Below are 22,469 nucleotides of genomic sequence, written 5' to 3'. Positions count from 1 at the left end.
TAAAGTTCTTCAAACTGATTTTGTAATCAGAAATGTGTGCCACAAATCAATTATGTACATATGATTCTGATAACTTGGTATATAGTATCTTATCTCCTATTCTATGCAGTTCCCTATTCCTTAAACACGATCTATGACATGCCTTGAAAGAGGGTTTTTGGTTTTCTCTTTCTCCTTCTCTCTGTCTCTATTTTCTTGTTATCTTGTGTGCTGAATGCGGAGGTAAGAAAATGGGAAGAGGGAAAAGTTTGGAGACGAGTGATTTAAGTGAGAAGTTTGATGCAAGCTTGTCACTTGTGCAAATTTCAAGGTAATGATGAAGAAACGACACTTAAGGAGACAAAATCTGACGACAAATGTGCGGAGCCATTGAATTGTATGTGGACACTTTTAGCACAAATTCATAATAAATCTAATGATGTAGAAATGAGTGATTTTTTTTTTTTTTAACACTATTTTATATGTATAGCCCCAATTATTTACTATTATTTTGAGAAGTCTAGTGTTGTTTCAAGAAAAAAAATTCAACAGGAACATTGAGGAGGAATCACTGTCTATCGAATTAATAGTCTTGCATAAATTATTAAACTTGTGGTTATTTCTTATCATTACATGTTCAGTTTGGTATTAAAACTGATAATTTGTGTGATTTTAGTTCTCGAAAATTCACATTTAAACAATTGATTCTCAAAGGTGATAACTTCGTATCAACATGACTAAAGGATTAGTCAGTCTTCCACAAACAAATGAACCAACATTTGAATTGTTATCAAAAGGGTTGTCTATATCAGCACCAATCTAAAGTGGGAGGAATATTCAAACAAAATGTTGTTCTGCACAAGTTATTCAGAGAGTTTGTGTTTCTGAATTATAGATCGATGACGTTTGATTTTTATATTGGATATGAAGCTGCGATTAAAAATACTATTATCTTTTGTTTAATATTATTCTTTCGTATTGAGTATATATTTTAAGACTAAAATAATATTTTTTAATCAGGATTTATTTGATAGAGATGGTTTTATTAATCAATGATTAAGCTTAATTATGATATTGTATCAACATATATATTAGCTTTATTATTTATCGTAAATCTAAATTCTCTATATGCGATACAGGACAACATTTAATGTTCCAAGTCTCAATAAAATTATTTTCTTCAAAGTATTTGTGGAAAATTAAAAAGAGACGGTAATTGTATTTATTTATTTCATTTTGGTTCTTTACCTACAATATTTTTGTTGACATGTAATCTCACGTGGCCTTCATGAGCTACACCAACACTTAACGAACAGTAACTAATGAAAGAGATCAAATGATATTTTTATATTACACAAGTTATTTCAAAACTAAAAATTATAAAGATTAAAAACAAAAAAAGAAATGTATGTTGTAAGGACCAAACTGTTGATAAAATGTTTTAAATTTCAAATCCGAGGAACTCAGAAGAATTTGTTGCTTTTCTTTATTATATATCCTTTTCATTTGTTGATTTGAATTCTTGAGGTTATAATTAGCGATCAAATCGTGCAATCAACATGATTGTTCTTAAGGTAAATTTAGGTACGTAGTTGAGTTGAGAGGATGCTTGCTCTTATTAATGATCTGGTGTCCAAAATTCTCTGACAACTTACACGAGACTTATAGATAATTGACTTACACACAACAAAATTCATGAACTTGAATCCAATTCATATCTTGGTCATAGATGGATGGCTATGACATATGCCAACTTGTTAGACAACTCATGGGAGAATGATGTTGTGTCGGTAGACATCCACGAATTAGTAAGAACAAGTGTGGTTCATATCTTAGAGCTTGGATGGGAGCAAAACATTCATGAATTATATTAGTTTTTGGTTGTTGGCAATTACTGTGAATTTGATTATTCATATTATTTTTTTTATAGGTGCAAGTCATATTATTTAATGTTGCTGTAGTATGTCTCACATCTTGTGTGTATGTAATTATCTTTAGCTAATAAAATTATTATTTACCTTTTAAGAAATAGTTTTTAGGTTAAAATATGTCTTACATACAATCTTCCTTAGTACATTTAGTTAGGATTTGTCTTCTCTAAAATGTGGGAAATTAATAACGGATTTATAGACAGTAAAATTAGCAAATAAAAAAAATTGGTCACAAGATTGAGAGGATATGTAAATTTATTGTAACACTCAACATTTTAGAAGAGGTAAAAAAAGAAAAAGATAATAGGTGGTGCACTTGTTTTTATAGTGTTATCCAATAAAAAAAATTATCATTTATGATAAATCATTGACTTTTATAAAAAATAGTAAAAAGTATACTAAGGATGATATTTAATTGATTGATTGTGTGAAACTATTTTATATAGTGATTCAATCAAAATCATTATAAAAATGTTAAGTTGCTTAATTTTTATGATAATTTATTTAAGTTATACACTATCAATATAAAATCCTTTTATATCATAAATCAATAAAAAGTTATCATTGACATGACTTTTAAGGTAATTATTATAAATGCTAACAAACTCACTATACATATAGTAGTTTGTAATTAGATAAAAATGTAAAATTCCTTTACATCAGTAATACATTACTTTTTTCTTCTCTTTATTTAAAAGTAACATCAATAATTTTTTTTAATTAATTGAGTGTAAAATTTTTTACATTCACCTAGGGATGGCAACGGGGCGGGTCGGGTATGGGTTTCATGATACCCGTCCCCGTCCCCGCGAGTTAAATCCATTCCCGTTCCCGTTCCCATACCCGTCGGGTATAGATTTTCATCCTCATCCCCGTCTCTGTCGAGTGTCGGGTATACCCGTACCCGTCAATTTTTTTATTTTTTATTTTTTGTAAAAAAAATGATATTTTTAAATTATTTTTTATTATATTATAATTATAATTAGGTTATTTATTTATCTTATATTATAATAAATAATTACACAAAAAAATATTAACATTTTTTAATATAATTAAATTGAAAGTAAGTATTAAATTAAAAATGAGAACGGGAACAGGTACGGGTACGGGACGGGTAAGTACATACCCGTACCCGTACCCGATTTAATATATCGGGTTTTACCCGTACCCGTACCTGTACCCAATTAAACCGGGTATTCCCCGTCAAAGTCGGGACGGGTTTGGGTATTACCCGCGGGTACGGGTATGTTTGTCATCCCTAATTCACCATTCATAAAATTTAAAAAAATTAAATTATCTTTTTTATCATTCATTTTATTCAATTGATTCAATTTAATTTATATGTTATTTAAAGATCCAATTTGTTTGTTTTCTTAATTTTAAAAAATGATGCAATAGAGTCCTTTCCATCTACTTTAGATTAATGCCATTGAATTTATTTTGTATATGTAGTTGTCTTTTTTTTTTATTATGCTATGTGTACAAGAAAGTAAACAACTATATGTCTCAAATGGACAAAAAAACAACTAATTATATATTGAATCATTTTTAATAATAAATAATTAAATAAAATTAATTTAATAAAATGAGAAACTTAAAGAGTAATTTAGCCAAATTAATTTTAAACTAAAAAAAAGTATATAGTCTCTCATGTGCCCCCTTTAGATTCGTCAGTGATATAGACACAAAGGGCACTTAGGCCAGGTTAGGTTTATAGCTTTGGCATGGCGTTTAAGTTAATGTTTTCTTGTTCATAAACGAGCAATCATCAAAGGTTTCGTGAAAGCAAATTGTATTTGTAACTATTTGCAAATTTGAGCAGATAGTAATGCTTGGATCGATCATACGAAATTAAAGGTAATACTCTTGCATCATGATGAATGTAATCCCTAATCTGGAAATGTCCCTCCTTGGTTACGTTTGTCTTTTGGCGCCAGTTAACATTGTTTAATTTGAATTATGCTTTTTAAAATTGAAAGTAGCTATCTAACATTGGAAAACATTAAAATGGAACCAAGAGAAAATCTTTTGTAAGAAAAAGTAACATCTAATTCCAAATGTATAATAAAGTTTCATGCATGAAATTTTCACTAACTGATTTCTAGTCACAAAAATAAAAGGCAGAAAAAAAAGTTGGGTGATAAAGCATATACTCGTGTTTGGAGCTAAGTTTTAAATTAAAACCCATTAATTTATCTCTTGAGGGCCACGTCTCATCATGTTATGATGCCATGTTATGATGCCTTATTGTGAGTGATTCTATTATAAGATCATATGGTAGACCCCACCTCATGCATTTATCATCACTTAGATCGAGGCTTGTGAATGGACAGTATCAGTCTATTGTTCCCAAATTATTTACAGTTTCTATGTCTATGTAGCATTGTCAGTTTGAGTAATGCTATCAATAGGAAATGTCGATCCAACAAACCACATAACTGAATTTGATAATACATCCAATTCAAAATCATATTAGGTACATGGGTCCTTACTATTTACAAATTACTCAATTTGCATGTCTATCTTTATTTAACGTGGAATTTCTTTCCTCACACTTACACTATATAAAAATATTAGTAATACACATTTTAATGTATTATTTTGCATTAAAAATTTCTTAAAATCTCTCGAGCACGGATACGTGAAATCTTATCCTGTATCCGTATCGAATACGTATCCGATACAGATATGTTTTGATTCGTGAAAGATACGTATCTCATCCGTATCTACAGTGATTTTATTAAAAAAAGAAAAAAAGAAAAAATATTTTTCAGATTTATTCCAGTACAAAAATATTATTCGGAAATCAAGCATAAAATAGCAAGAAAATACAAATTTGAGAGGGAGATACTTTGCATTCCAAAGCCAGATAGGATTTGTTGTTGTGTTTAGGCACCGGATCAGACTTAGAAGACAACTGCACACCAGTGACCCAGGTAAAACATATAATCTCCTTTTCTCCATTATTCTTCCGGCCATGCACAGTGAGATGGAAACCTAAAGAGGATGCGCAGTGAGTGCGGCACTTGCACCCATATCTCCCTCGAGTCTCCGACTCTCTGGTCTCGACTTTTGGGGGGAAACCGGAGACTATTTTGGCTTTATGCTTTTCTCCTTTTCTCCTTTTCAGTTTTCTCCTATATATTTTGGCTTTATGCATTGCTTTCTGATGTTGCGTATGTATTTCACTTTTGAGTTTTGAATGACAAGTGTGTTGTGCGGTCAGTGACATATGCTTTATGATGAAATTATAATATTAAAATAAGTTAAATACTTAAATACTAATTAAAAGGTGCATATAATATTAAAAAAATTAAAATGTAAGCAAAATACTTTTGAGTCTGTTGCCATTTCACTTTTTTTTCTTTTTTATATTTTACTGTATTGTTTGTACCTTTATTTAATTTTATAATTTATTTAAAAATATAAAAGGTGTTAGCATAAAATTATTAATTTTATGAATATTAAAAAATGGATAATTATTTTAGTAATTATACATGTTTAGGACAATTACTCACTATTTTTTTATATTTAATTTTATAATTTATTTAAAAAGTTTTTAATTTTATATAAAACTGTAAATTAATAATTATTATAATTTTTTTAATTCTTTTTTAGCATCTCTAAAATGTATAAAAAATTGTAACAAATTTTTAATTTCTAGTTTTTAAACTAACAAAATTTCAATCTCACATACATTTTTTTTTAATTTTAATTATCTTTCTTAATTTTAATTTTTTAATATATACTAATTTAGATGAAATTATAATATTAAAATAAGTTAAATACTTAAATATTCAATATTTATATAATTTCTTTATATTAATATAAAATTATAAATAATTTTTTTATAATATTTAATTTATTATTTTAATATTTTCAACTTATAGTGTCTTTTGTGAAATTATTTAATATTTTATAATTTATATTTTTATGATTCATATTTCAGAGTGATTAAAATTTTTAAGTTGTGTAATTTATTTAACAATTAACAACTTAACATAGATATACTTTTTTTTTTGCAGAAGCATAAAAATTATTTATTTATGATGTCAACAGCAAATGCTTCTGGTTCTGATTCTAATAACAATTATAAAATTCCAAGTAAGTTCGTTTCTGCCGATGTTGTACAAGATGATCATGCTCCTCTTTGGTGTTATGTTAGCATATTAGATAAAAGTTTAGAAGGGAGAGGAAATAAGAGTTGGTCTTGTAATTTTTGTCAAAAGGTTTATAAAAATTCTTATTCGAGAGTTAAAGCTCATTTGTTGAGGATTTATGGAACTGGAATTTCTGTGTGTGCAAGTGTAAATGATCAATATTTAGTTGAATTGAAATCAATTGTTGAATTGGCTGAAAATAATGTGAAACCTAAGCATGTCCCATTACCTACAGAGAAAATGCATCAGAATTTTTTATTGAAAAAGAGAAAAGTTGGTCCTTTGGAGAAAGAATTTAATTTAGAAAATAGAGATAATCTCAAAGCTCTCATTGCTAGAATAATTTTATTCTTCTGGATTGCCCTTCAACCTTGCTAGAAATCCCTATTATGTGAATTCTTATTCATTTGTTGCAAATCACATGCTTAATGGTTTTCTCCCTCCTAGATAAAATGCCTTGAGGACAACTCTCTTACAACAAGAGAAGGCACAAGTTGAGAGGTTACTTAAACCTGTTAAATCGACTTGGAATGCAAAAGGTGTTAGCATAGTATCTGATGGATGGACAGATGTCCAAAGAAGACCTTTAATTAATTTTATGGCTACAAGTGAAGGGGGTCCAATATTTTTAAAAGCTATTAATGCTTCTGATGAGATTAAAAACAAACATTATATGGTTAATAAGATGATAAAAGTTATAAAAGAAGTAGGAGAACAAAATGTTGTTCAATATATAACAGATAATGCTCCTGTATGCAAAGGTGCTGGAATGATTGTTGAAATTTCTTTTCCTAAAATTTTTTGGACTCCTTGTGTTGTTCACACATTGAACCTTGCATTGAAGAATATATGTGCTGCCAAAAATACTGAAAGGAATGAGATAGCTTATGCTGAATGTAATTGGATTACTCAAGTTGTTGGTGATGTTTCTTTTGTTAGGAACTTTATCATGAATCACTCAATGAGATTGGCAATTTTTAATCACTTTTCACCTCTAAAATTGCATGCTATAGCTGAAACACGCTTTGCATCTATTCTAGTGATGTTAAAGAGATTTAAACTTTTGAAAGGTGCTTTGCAATCGATGGTTATTAGTGAAGAATGAAACTCTTATAGAGAAGATGATGTGGGTAAGGCCCAAGCTGCAAAATAATTTATTTTGAATGATGTGTAGTGGGACAAAATTACATATATTCTTAATTTCACCGAGCCTATTTATAGTATGCTTAGGGCTTGTGACACAGATAGTCCCACACTTCATTTGGTCTATGAGATGTGGGATAGTATGATAGAAAAAGTAAAGACGTCTATATATAAATATGAAGGAAAAGAGTTAAATGATACATCATTTTATGAAGTTGTTTATTCTATATTAATTGATAGGTGGACTAAGAGTTGCACCCCTCTCCATTGCATGGCTCACTCTTTGAATCCTAGGTAAAATTAGCCTATTAGATATTTATTTGTTTTTATTATTTATTTATAAATAATTTGATAGTTACTAAATTTTTTTATTTATTAACTTTTTATTTATTCACAGGTACTACAGTGATGAATGGCTTCAAGAGGCTCCAAATAGAATTTTCCCACATGAGGATGAAGAATTTTCTATGGAAAGAAATAAATGTTTAAAAAAGCTTTTCACAACAACTGAAGAAAGAAGAAAGGTTTCTCTTGAATATGCTGATTTTTCATCAAAAGCTCATAATTTTTGCTTCTTTTGACTCAATTGAAGATAGATGGTCATTAGATGCTAAATCCTGGTGGGTAATGCATGGTTCTTCTACCCCTCTCCTTCAAAAGCTTTCTTTAAAGCTTCTTGTACAACCTAGTTCTTCATCTTGTTGCGAAAGGAATTGGAGTACTTATTCCTTCATTCACTCTCTGAAAAAGAAATAAGTTGAACCCTAAAAGAGCAGAAGACTTGGTTTATGTACATACTAATTTGCGACTCTTGTCTAGAAAAAGTGAAAAATATATGCAAGGGAGTACTAGAATGTGGGACATTGGTGGAGATGCATGGGGTAGCTTTGATGGTATTGAAAATCTTGAAGTGACGTCATTATCTCTTGATGAATCAGAAATGGAAGCTGTCTTATTTACAGATGATGGTCAAGGAGGGGATGAAATACTATTCCTATTTCTTGACAATAAAAAATGATTTATAATTATTTTTAGTAATATTTAAAATTTAAAAAACAAGAAATGTATTCTTAATTTTAATTTTTGAATAATATTTATTTGCAATTACTATTTTATATATATTAATTTAATTTTTTTAATACATATCTTAAACGTATCGTATCGTATCCTATATTTTTAAAATTTGACGTATCGCCATATCGGATACATATCGTATCCGATACGCGTATCGTATCCGATACGCGTCAGAACTTAAAATTCATAATTTTTTATTAAGTCTACTTTTTTTTGAGGAATTATTAGTCGTAAATATTCATAATTTTATTTAATCTTTACATGACATGTATTTAAAATTTCTAATTTATATAATACATGATTACATGTTTTATAAACACAAGTTGGGAAACAGTTGTCTAAGACTGATTCTCTCTAATTTTATAGTTTCTAACTAATTTCAGCCAACAATAAAAAAGAAATGTTCAAAAAGATATGTAGCTAATATTTTCTTTATTTTTAAGTGGGAAATTATCTTGTAGACATATATTTAATACACTTTTAAACACAGTTTATCCATCGACAAATCTTTCTCTCATTTAATGGAAAAAATATTTAATAGAAAGATATAAATTTAGATAATCATTATAAATATAAAATATTTATTAATTTTGACAATAACTAATTTTTATCGAAAAATCTAATTGGTTGATATTAGTGAAATTTTTTCTCTTAATTATAATTTTTTTTTATATATAAGACTCAAACTTTAAATCTTGTTTAATATTTGAAGATATAAAATGTATTCATAAAAAAATAATATAAAGATGTCGGAAGAGAATTAGAATTATTAGTATTGTACTATGATGAGAGTAATGAATGGTGGTTGCAAAGCAGTTAGTACAACACTTTGTGTCCTCAGAAAGTTAGTAGCATACTTCCATATAGATTAAATCCAAGCCATTGTTGTGCGTTGGGAGCACCATACAAGTATTAGTTACACCACCAAATGCTGAGATGTAACCAGCAATTATGCTTGTAACAATGAGATTCATTATTAGAAATGACAATCATAATGGAAAATGCTAGGAAACCCCAAAAGACAGGCACATCAACGTGTCAGTGTCTAACTTAAACTTGTCTGCACAAAAGGCAAATGCTGCCTCTTTTAAATGTACACTCGAAACTGTTAAAAGAATAAAAATTCATTGTTTCTAGAAAGTAGCTCCTCAGTCAAAAAGGTTATAATCAAGTACTAGCTAGTTAGTATATGTGAATATGCCACTTTAGTATTCTACAAGCTGATCCCATTGGAAAGGTCTAAGTTGTAGGCACCCCTTTTGGTTTAACTTCACCTTAAAGGTTCATTCTTGTACGGGTGAAAAGAAATGATATTAACAAATCTTTTATCCTAGTAGTTGTAATACTTATTTTAAAACATGAAATTGACTCAAGATCGATTCTTATTAATATTAAAATAATATTTGATTAATAAAAATCACACTTTATAAATGCATATTAATCCATAATTAATACTTTTAAAATACTGTGTGAATCATGATTAAAAGAGAAAAAAAAAAAGAAAATAAAGAAAACACATGATATTAAAAGCATAAAATGGTCCCAAAAGTTATGGGCCCAACATGTGATGGGTCTTGGAGGCTCAAGTGGAATCTAACCCAAAGTTTTGCTGGGCCAATGTTAGCCATTGATAGTGGTGAGGGGATTCGGCTAAGAGCTACAAGTTCATCACATGCAAACTGGGGTGAGAAGGGGACATGGACAAGATGTGCTAGGAGAAATGCCAATGTCTGATAACTATGCTTTCTCTGTTTCTTTCTACTTCTTTTTGTCTTCCTCATTGGATTTTATACTTTGCGGTGAGGAAAGCACAACGGTACCATTATCACGTTGCTTCTCTCTAGGTTCTACACTTCTACTTCAGCTTAGGTTGTGGGGGACCAGAACTTACACATGATGCATGTTCATGATATTGATCATTAATTCCACAATATATGGCCCTTAGCAAAATTATAGATTTCATATAACTACGTCTTTCAATATATCTAAAACCATAGATTCTCTAATTAATCAAGTTAACTAGTTACAATATTTACTCACTAGGTTTTATAATTCAGTTGGTTGAAAAGATAAGTATGTAACTTTTGTAAACTGTTTAATTAATATCTAGTTGGATTCTCATAGATAAAAAAACAAAAAATATCTATATGCTGTATAACATAATAAAACAGTAGATTGATCTTGCAAAACAAAAATCGAAAGGGTTTCCTTAGGTTAACCCAATTGATTAAACTACAAAAACATGAATTATAAGTAGACATGTTTGATCTCTTACAATACAATCCTCCTTCTCATTTTATTATTTCTTTTTTTCTTTCCTCTTTGAATGGTCTCTAATTATGTGGGCGATAAAAAATGAAAGGATAAAATCACTACAAAAAAACTTGTTTTTAGAGAAAATTTTTAGTCTCTAAATTAACAAAATCAGTTACTAAATCAATAAGTGACTAAATTAGATACCAATTATAAAAAGTAGCTAAATTACTGGTTGCTAATTTTAACTACCAATCTAAAGTTTGATTTAAAAACTAATTTAATGACAATTTTTTTATGACCGATTTTGCGGTAGAAGGAGTGATCAAAAGTTCATTAATTAGTTAAAAAATAAATGAATTAATTATTAAAAAAAATAACTCTTTTTGTTTCACTTTTACCATAGACCTTTGATCTGTACGTGAAGCACCAAGGTTATAATGACCTAGAAAGTTTTAATTTGGTCAAGGCTATTATAAGTCATTTAATGATGAATGTCGAAAAAAGTGAGATATATGGGGCTCAACTTTGAAATCAACCATGAGGATAAAATATGAGCATAGGTTAATGAGCTAAAATAGCTAGCTCTCGCAATGTCTGTAACAGCTAGCACCAACATCAGTAAGAACATAAATCTAAGAATTTATGCCTTAGAGTAAGAGAATGTACGTAGATAAGGATCCCTTTCAATGTTTAGACACGATGATTACTAGGTAAAATTATGTAATAATTAACTCAAACCCAACTTTGAGACATCGAGCCGACACAAGTTCAGATTGATGCTGACAGACTACGTTTCTTGTGTCAAAAAGATGCTACTGAACACAATATTAGGAATATATCCTATGATGGTTAATTGCTTCCCTTTGCCCTAAAGTATTTTATCGTGTCTTGTCTAGTAGCTAAACAACGTTTTTCATTGAAAGTAGACAAAATGGATAAGAAAAAACCTAATACATGGTATATCCAATTTTCATGCATGCAATTTAATGGCATAAACATTACGACAAAGACAGGAGAATTAAATCAATGAAAAATAGGTGACCAAGTCTTCACTTATATTTGAGATGAGGTAAATATTAATCATATGTGTAAATAATTTTTTGAGTCTAGTGGTTTATCCCGATTTAAACTAAGGCACCATATAGTTTCATTGCAAAAAATAAAAAAGAAAACAAAAATCAGTGTGGCTAAGGTCGTGTTGTATTCAATGCCACTGCTCAATTGGTGTATTCCATGATTGTAGCCGAATGTTATGGTCTTTGTTGCAATTTAAATGTTGCAGCCACAAACAATATATGTGATGTAAAACTTAAAACATTTGTGATAATAAATTCTTGAGAGATATCTCAATAATCTTGGAATTTTAAGCGTGTGACGTATATGATACAACGTTTATGATCATACTCAAAGATAGCATTATTTAAGATTCTTGAAACAAACATGTCAATGCACGCGGGCTTAGGTGGGATTTTCGGGGTTGTTTATTTAAATTTGGAGAAAATATTTCTTGCAATTGTTTTTATTCTTAATAGCAAAAGTAATTCATTCTTTTCATTTCATTTTTTTTATATATTAGAGGTAGTATCACAGTGATTAAAATATTTCCTTTTTTTATATAAAATATTTTTTCAAAAAGATGTCAAATGAACTCTTAATTTCTTGTTTTCTTCTTTCCATATATATATACTTCAACTTTTTAACCGTAAATATATAACACATTACAAAAAACCATCATTCACCGATATACACACGCTATTCTATATTGATATAATATTTGTTACTAAAAATTATTTTTATTTATATTATACATACAATATATGTTAATATATATTGTTAAAATGTGTAAGAATAAAATTTAGTGACATAATATATGTGGTTAAATCTCATTTAAAATCAATACTAAAATTATATAATTATGTAAAATAAATTTGTACCTAATTAATATCTTGTATTTATATGACATTTTTTGTATATAATATTTTTTTTATAGTGACACCATTCTATATTAAGGGTTGAAAAACGATAGTTAATATATGATATATGCAATGTTTTTATGTGTAACGTCTCTATATATTAACAAACGAATTATGAAACTATTCTTAAAATATAGAATAAACAACATTTTAATTTGTTAGCTATTGATAGTTCCCTCATTAACAATATTAGAAACTTGTTGGTATAAATGTAAAATATATAACAATATGTATGTTGTGGACATTTTAATCACATTAATAATCAGAAAATTATGCATCCATAAAATGTAGTATTGTCTATTATCTTATTTTAACTGACATTTTTCTGGCACTGTAACTGGAAATAAAAATAAAATAATTCCTGACATTCTAAAAGAATGAAAACAAATACATATTCCCTCCATATATGTCTGAATATAAGTAAATAAATAAATAAATTCATGCTAATCAAGAAAATTAGTTTACATTATTTAATTTTGTTAATCCCTTCTAAAATATAACTTATTTTCATAAACTATCATTCATTGGGTTTTGTTATTAAGAATAAAAACAAATTGAAAATATAACCTCCATTAAGTAAAGGGATATTTTTAAGATGATAAGATTAATTAGAGTAAAATTAGTTAAGATTTGTTTATATTTGAAACCAATAACATAAAATTTTTGTTGCTTGTATTTAGAACCAAAATACTTAAATAATATAACGCAATATAAAACCTATGATTCGTTGCCTAAAGGCCCTAACTTCAGCTAACGGATTTTACATTTCTACTTACAACTTTTTATAGTTGCCAAGAGTTAAAAGTTTTAGGACATGTATAGTGATAAAGTTTTCTGAGTAACTTTTTTTTTGTTTTTTTTTTGTCGATCAAAATTACAATGACAACAATAAATTCAAATGCAAAATCTTGTACTACTTCCAATTTTCACCATTAAATTAACTCTTAACAGTCTATTGTTTGAGCAACTTGAAATTTCACCATCCAAATCGTTCGCCACATATTTTGGACAGTACTGTGGCTTATCTTAAAGTATAGAGCACAAAGATAACTAAATTAACAATTTTGGCCCAAACAACTATGTCACGGATTAGCATGTGTTTAGTTGATACAAGTTAGGGGAAAGATCATCGTATGTTGACCACTGTATAATCTTTAATAATAACAATATATAAAAGGGATATTTTCTTTTGATATCCAATTTTTCAAACTTTCAACTATGGATCTTTTATCCCTAAAACGACAAGTTACATAGACACACATATATTGGAGACGGAAATCTGGTTACATATTCCTGTTGTCGGAACTCCGAAGCAATGAACCGAATATCTGAGATATCCAGATAAAGCAAAAGGTAACAATATATTAGTGTTAAAATATGATACAAACTTCTAAAATAATGTAGATTCTTATAGAAAAATACATAGGTATGCTAGTAATTACTAGATACAAATTCTAAAATCATGTAGATAATTATATATATAGATAGAAAACTCTAGAAAAAGATATCTCTGGAGTTTTCTACATAAAACATGAATGTGGTGTTGAGGCCTATAAATAGGTCATGTACCCAATATTTGTAGATCAAGCAACTAGTAAGCCATTTTTACTACTTAAATCTATTCCAACTATTCCTCTAAACTAGTTTTTTCCTCTCAACTAAGCCTATCATTATAAATTTGCCTCCCCATTCTTTCTACCAATCAAATAAGCTTTTACTATTTGATAATTCATAAACTAACAGTGGTATTAGAGCTACGTTCGGTCATCTACTGGGCGTAGAAATATTACCCCACTACTTTAAAAAAATTTTTCCCAATATTCTACCCACTTTCAAAAAACAAATTCTAATCGATGGCTAACACCATTCAACCATTATCTATCCCTATTTCCATTTTTAATGGTGAAAATTATGATTTTTGGAGTACAAAAATGAAGACATATTTCACCTTCCAAGATTTATGGGACACGATAGAAGAAGGATTTTCTACTCCAGAAGACACCTCAGCCCTTACTGCGGCTCAAAAAAAGGAGTTAAAAGAGAACAAACAAAAGAATTCAAAGGCGTTATTCATTTTGCAACAAGCTGTGACCGACACAATTTTTCCGAGAATAATGGGTGCAACAATAGCCAAAGAAGCATGGACTACGCTGCAGGAGGAGTTCGAAGGAAGTGAAAAGGTACGTGCCGTAAAATTACAAACTCTACGGCGTAACTTTGAATTGTTAAATATGAAGGAATCTGAGACCGTAAAGGACTACTATTCTAAGATAAAAGAAATAGTTAACCAAATGAGAGCGTACGGGGAAAATATTCTTGAAAAGAAAATTGTGGAGAAAATTCTAATTAGTGTTCCCCGTAAATATGATCCAATCGTGACAACAATTGAGCAAACAAAAGATCTATCTACCTTATCAGTAACAGAATTGATGGGGTCACTTGAAGCTTATGAGCAAAGGTTGAATAGGCATGATGAAGACTCAATTGAAAATGCCTTTCAATAAAAGCTCAAATTACAGTCTCAAAATAAAGATAAAAGGAATAATGGAGAAACTTCTAGAAATAAAGAGAATTCTAGAAATTTCTCTAGAAATTATCAAAATGAATATCCTCCATGCGGCATTTGCAAGAGGACAAATCATGCCGAGAAAGACTGTCGATATCGTGGAAAGCCACAATGCCGCCACTGCAAAAAAATTGGACATGTGGAGAAGTATTGCCGCAACAAAAATAAGCATCAAGCAAACTTTGCTGAAGAGAAAGATGGTGAGCAACATCTTTTCTATGCTAGCCAAGATTCCAATAGTGAAATAAGTGGAAGTTGGTACTTGGATAGTGGCTGTAACAATCATATGGCCAAAGATGCAAGCATCTTCAAGGATATTGACGAATCCGTCAAAGTGAAAGTCCAAATGGGGAACGACACTGTCGTTGAATCAAAAGGCAAAGGCACAGTTATGGTGGAGACGAAGAAAGGTACGAGACTTATTACTGATGTTCTACTAGTTCCCAATCTTAAAGAAAATCTCTTGAGCATTGGCCAAATGATGGAGAAAGGTTATACTCTCCATTTCGAAGGAGACACATGTAAAATATATGACAATAAAAAACTAGAAATTGGCCGAGTAAAAATAGAGAAGAGGAATAGAAGTTTCCCTATAAGCTTGAGACAAGGCCCTAACATTGCCATTAAAGTAGAAGTAGACGACTCATGGCTGTGGCATCGAAGATTTGGCCACTTTAATACACATGCCTTAAAGTTATTATATCAAAAAAATATGATGAGAGATCTCCCATGCCTAAAAGAGAATAGTGAAGCTTGTGAAGGATGTCTCCTTGGCAAGCAACACCGACTGCCGTTTTCAACAGGCAAAGCATGGAGAGCAAATGACTTATTGGAGCTGATCCATATAGATATATGTGGACCAATGCGAACGTCGTCACTCCATAACAACAGGTATTTCATTCTCTTTATAGATGATTTTTCTAGAATGACTTGGGTCTACTTCATAAAAGCAAAATCAGAAGTCTTTGGTATTTTCAAGAAGTTTAAGACCCTTGTCGAAAAGCAAAGTAGCAAACAAATAAAAGTACTTAGAAGTGATCGTGGCAAAGAATATACTTCCCATGAGTTTGATAAATTTTGTGAAGATGAAGGCATTGAGCGATAACTTACAATTGCATATTCTCCACAACAAAATGGAGTATCTGAAAGGAAAAACCGCACAATAATGGAGATGGCCAGATCAATGCTCAAGGAGAAAGGATTACCAAACACGTTTTGGGCTGAAGCAGTTTATACTGCTGTCTACATACTTAATAGATGCCCAACTAAGGTAGTCCAAGATAAGACTCCGATTGAAGCTTGGAGCGGAATAAAACCATCAGCAAAGCACCTAAGGGTATTTGGATCTATTTGCTACATACACGTTCCAGAAGAGAAAAGGCACAAGCTAGAAGACAAGACAGTACGAGGTATCTTCCTTGGATATAGCACATAGTCAAAAGACTACCGAGTCTACAACTTGCAAACCAAGAAGCTAAATATTAGCCGAGATGTTGAAGTTGATGAAAATGCGGCTTGGAATTGGAATGATGAGAAAGTAGAGAAAAACATTCCTATCTCAATTCAACATCCAGAAGAAGAAACTACAGAAGTCCTAGGTGAGCCTCATTCTCCTCCACAACAACAAACTCCATCACCAGAGTCTACTCCAAGAAGAGTTAGATCCTTGGAGGATATATATGAAACCTGCAACTTGGCCATACTTGAACCTGAAAGCTTTGAAGCAGCATCAAAGCAACAAGTATGGGTCAAGGCTATGGAAGAAGAGATAAAAATGATTGAGAAAAATAACATATGAGATCTAGTAGACTATCCAAAAGGCAAAGATATCATCGGGGTAAAATGGGTTTACAAGACAAAGCTCAATCCGGATGGCATCATACAAAAGTACAAGGCAAGGTTAGTAGCTAAGGGCTATTCACAACAACCTGGAGTCGACTACAACGAGACATTTTCCCCAGTAGCACGCCTAGATACAATTAGAGCTCTAATAGCTCTTGCGGTAGAAAAAGGCTGGAATATCTACCAGTTAGATGTCAAGTCCGCTTTTCTCAATGGAGTACTACAAGAAAAGATCTATGTAGAGCAACCACAAGGTTTCATAAGCAAGGACAATGAAGAAAAAGTACTAAGGCTTAGAAAAGCTTTATATGGTTTGAAGCAAGCTAGCTCCTCGAGCATGGTATAACAGAATAGATCAATACTTCACTGATCATGGATTCAGGAGGAGTAAGAGTGAGCCAACACTATACATCAAGACCCAAGGTCAGTATGACACTCTCATTGTCTCCTTATATGTAGATGATCTTATCTACACAGGGAACAATATGAAGATGATGACAGAATTCAAAGAAGACACGAAGAAGACATTTGAAATGACGGGCCTTGGCTTGATGAACTACTTCCTTGGTATTGAGGTAAGTCAAAAGAAGAAAGGGATATTCATTTGTCAAAAGAAATACACTGAAGCTCTCTTGAAGAAGTTTAAGATGAGTGGTTGCAAGACTGTCACTACTCCGCTTGTGACAAAGGAAAAGCTACAAAAAGATGATGGAGCACCAGATGCTGATGCATCTCGCTACAGAAGCTTGATTGGAAGCTTATTATATTTAACAGCCACACGACCAGACATAATGTATGTTGTAAGCCTTTTATCAAGGTTTATGCAAAAACCAAGCCAAATTCACTTTGGAGCAACTAAAAGAATTCTAAGATACCTACAAGGCACGAAGGAGTTTGGTATTTGGTATAAAACAATGACCAACTCAAGTTTGCTCAGATACACCGACAGTGATTGGGCAGGATCGGTAGATGACATGAAGAGCACCTCTGGTTATGCTTTCTCACTCGGATTAGGGATATTTTCTTGGGCATCAAAAAAGCAAGCAACAGTTGCACAATCAACCGCAGAGGCAGAATATGTTGCAGCGGCTGAAGCTACAAGTCAAGCAATTTGGCTACGAAGAATACTTGCAGAAATGGGAGAACAACAAGATGGGCCTACTACAATCTACTGCGACAATAAATCAGCAATAGCAATGACAAAAAATCTAGTACATCATAGCAGGACAAAACACATTGCAATTAAATATCACTTCATCAGAGAAGCAAAAACAACTAAAGAAATCAAGATGGAGTATTGTAAGACCGAAGACCAAGTTGCTGACATATTCACAAAGGCACTGTCGAGAACAAGATTCGAACAGTTTCGCACTATGATAGGAGTTAGAGAAATTTGTATCAAGGAGGAGTGTTAAAATATGATACAAACTTCTAGAATAATCTAGATTCTTATAGAAAAATACATAGGTATGCTAGTAATTACTAGATACAAATTCTAGAATCATGTAGATAATTATATATAGATAGAAAACTCTAGAAAAAGATATCTCTAGAGTTTTTTACATAAAACATGAATGTGGTGTTGCGGCCTATAAATAGGCCATGTACCCAACATTTGTAGACCAAGCAACTAGTAAGCCATTTTCACTACTCAAATCTATTCTAACTATTTCTCTAAACTAGTTTTTTCCTCTCAACCAAGCCTATCATTATAAATTTGCCTCCCCATTCTTTCTACCAATCAAATAAGCTTTTACTATTTGATAATTCATAAACTAACAATTAGATACATCTGACTCTAATACAAAAAAATACAGCTCAAGTTTTTTCTTTGGTCTGAGCCCTTAATATATCTAGTCAAACTAATTCAAATTGATCTAATTATTACGTAATAGGTACTATCAAAAGGGTACTTTTTTTCTTCTTCTTCTTTTTCTTAGGATTAAAATTGAAGATATTAATTCTACTAATAAAGGTCAAGTTGAATGCAACACCTAGCTAATTAAATGCATCAGGGCCACTCGATCATCATGGGATTTATAATGTTTTCACGGAAAAAGAATATCGTTAAATTATAAGTTCGGTTTGGAATTAAATCTTCCTCCCGAGACCACAAAAAGTGACCCGAAAATTTCTCACAGTGGTCATGTTAAATGTTCTAAGCTTCGGGGGAAAGTGACATGGCCAGGCACGTTTTTTGCATTGGAACTATATTTGGTTTCGTATCATCATATATAATTCGTGGGAGAAAGAAAGCAAATGCATACATCATATATGCATTGACAGAAGGTGCATGCATACCCTTGTCCTTCTTGAATCTTGATTGTTACGACAAGGAATGATTCAATAGACTCAATAACAATAATTAAAACAAAATCTAATATTATTTTAGAATTGTGAGTTTATGTTTAATTCTATCTTATAAAATTGATTTGTAATGATATTTTAACTATACCACTAGTTGAGGTGCTTCTTTGTTGTTTGCTTTCTTGGAAGGTTGTACTTGTGCATATGCATGAATTTGGAATCAATTTAATGGCCACCCCTTTGGTAAACATACCCTACTTCTGAGATATATATATGATTTTGGAGGCTTTCTTTTCGCCAGTGGCCATTTCTGATACCTTTTTCAGGTACCAGGTTTAGCACACACTAGTCTGAATTCTGAAGTTAGATAGAATCAAGAACAAAACGATGAAACTAGAAAGCTATCTACTATACGTCAATAAAAAGTTCAGACACGTGATAATAAATATCCAGAATGGGTTTCATCAATGTCATGTTCCATATATATTTTTTTTCATGCATGCATTGTTTAATTGCTAACATATTGACGTGAACATTAAACTTTTTCATTGACATATATATGTATATGGGTCTAACATGAGACTATGAAAACGATACTCATTTCACTTTGGTGCCATATTGATTGAATTTGAAGCCATGTACGTACGCACGCACGTGCGGATGCATGGATCTTTCCCCTCTTGATCCAATTTTTGGGATGAATCTTCAATTCCCCATAAGCTTGACAAGTATGTCACGACAACATTTTTATAACTTGGATTTCTCATTTTCGTTTACATACATATGGAATGTAATAGAGCAAAATCTGACTGAAATATTTTATTTCATCACGTTGGGAAAATGGAGTTCTCTCCAAATAGTTTGTTATTGTACGGACTGTTTTTAAGATTGTCAATTCCTCGTGAAAAATCATATATATGAAACATCTGCTAAATAAAATTAATATATTGTAAAATTCCCGATTAACAATTAATCTATCATCAAATTAATATATACAATTTCTTTGTATAACAAGTATAATCTAAAAGTAATTTAGGTACATCATTTAATTCATCGAGTGTTAGTTAATAACGAGAGAAACTATCTCTATTTTACAATGTTCAATTTTTATGTAATTTTAATGAGATATCCACACTAATCAATAAAAATAAATAAGCGTTTCCTCTGTGTTAAAACAAGATGAGCTCACCTATCCATTATCAATCATTATTTTATAATAATAATGTTATTAACTCCAATTAATAGTAATCTAATGATCATAAGATTGGAACTAATAACAATAATATACTCTGATATTTGACACCTAATTAACCTATATTTTAGAGAAAATAATAAGATTAAAATCTAATAACATCATTAAACGACATCGATGAAAAACAATCATGCATAATATCATGTTCAATTTCTTTACTTTTTTTATTATCTTTGCAATTTAGTAATATACCGCTAAAACAAATATACATTACAAGAAATGTTATATACATAAAATATCAACATATATAGATATAATAATATATGTGAATATAAAATTATTTGACATATTTACACATAATTTTAGTGTTAATTTTAAATGATATTTAACAATATATATTATATGTCATTATAGACTATATCTATACCTTTTAATAATATATCAATATATATTATATTTATAATGTATGTAAAAATATTTTTTAATAGTAAATAATGTGTCACTGTATGACAATTTTTTTAAGTAACATGCCATCTGTTATTGATATTTTTTTAGGAAAATTATTGATTATTTTTTTTATAATGTGTCGCTATGTGTGACACTGTATTACAATTTATAATGTATGTGTGTCACATTGAGTTTTTATCCACTAAAAAAAATTGTTATATATATAATACTTGTGACTAGTTTTTTATTATCTACATTACAAATATAATATGTTGGTATATTATTAAAAAGTGTAAACATAAACTATAGTAACATACAAAATATATTGTTAAATCTTATTTAAAATTAAATTAAAATTGGGTGTAGGTATATATAAAATAGATTTATGTCTATATATATTGTATATAGTGACACTTTTTTGTATGTTACTGAATGTGAGATTTTTTTATTGTAATCGTCTTTTAGTCATTTTAGACCTGGAAAAGAAATTATATTGATAAGTAAAATTTGATTTATATATTTTAATTTATAGAGAAACTAAATGACATAACTTTTATAAAAGCTAAATACATGAGTTGACTTTAATATATAATATTAAAAGAACTCTAATTGACTTTACATTTTTTTTTATTTTCATTTTCTATGAGGGTTATAAAAAGGTTTATATGAACATAGACTTAATTCAATACCTTTCGTTTTGTAATATAAACACACATTATTAATAGTAAGACTAACTAATCATTCACATGATTCTCATTAAGTGAGAATAGATTACTCAGTATATCAATTTCATTCATTTTCTCTTTAAAGAAATGGATTATCAACCAAAAATTACGCCACTACTATTTGAAGGTCATAAGAAGAAAAATAGTTTTTAAGTATAATTAATAAGTGTATAGGAATTCACTATGGTTTTTTATAAGTAAAATTTATTAAAAGAAACAACTTATCAATTTTTCTTTGTTGGATTGAAAAATAAAAAACCTAAAATTTATCAATTTTTCTTTAGTTTTTTGAATCAAAAGAATAATCAAGCAATTACATAGTTGATAAACCACATACCTTGTGAACATGATACTCTTCCTGCTACGAACTTTATGACTTGTACAACTATTTGGTACACTTAATTATCCTACGCGTCTTTAAGATATATAGATACAGGGAATTGATAAAATACTTTCACCTTAATTTTAGTTAGAATATATTAGTACACTAAATATTTTGGATAAAAAAACTCAACTATTCCTTTTGTTTTAATAAATTTATTTTAAGGATATTAAGGTAGTTTAATATGTTATTTAAAACACAATTTCTCGCTCCTATTCTACTCATTATTATCTTCTCTTTCATAATTAATTTCTTTCTCTTTTTCCATTTTTTTAAGTTGATTTCTTTTCTCTTATCTCCATCACTAACTTTTTTCCATGTGTTCTTCCTCCCATCATTGATTTATTTTTCTTCTCTTACTCAAGATTCAACCCATGTCAGATCATTCATATGTGATCTGTCACAACAATCATAGAGTCAAACTCGTCCACCACCTTTGCCATTGTACTCCTTGCTTTGGTTTTGATCATTCTCCAACATCGTGTGTTGTTG

Source organism: Cajanus cajan, chromosome 1 (genome assembly GCF_000230855.2).
Source record: "Cajanus cajan strain Asha chromosome 1, NIPB_CcT2T_4, whole genome shotgun sequence".
NCBI classification, from domain to species: Eukaryota; Viridiplantae; Streptophyta; class Magnoliopsida; order Fabales; family Fabaceae; genus Cajanus; species Cajanus cajan.
This window is presented reverse-complemented; position numbering follows the sequence as displayed.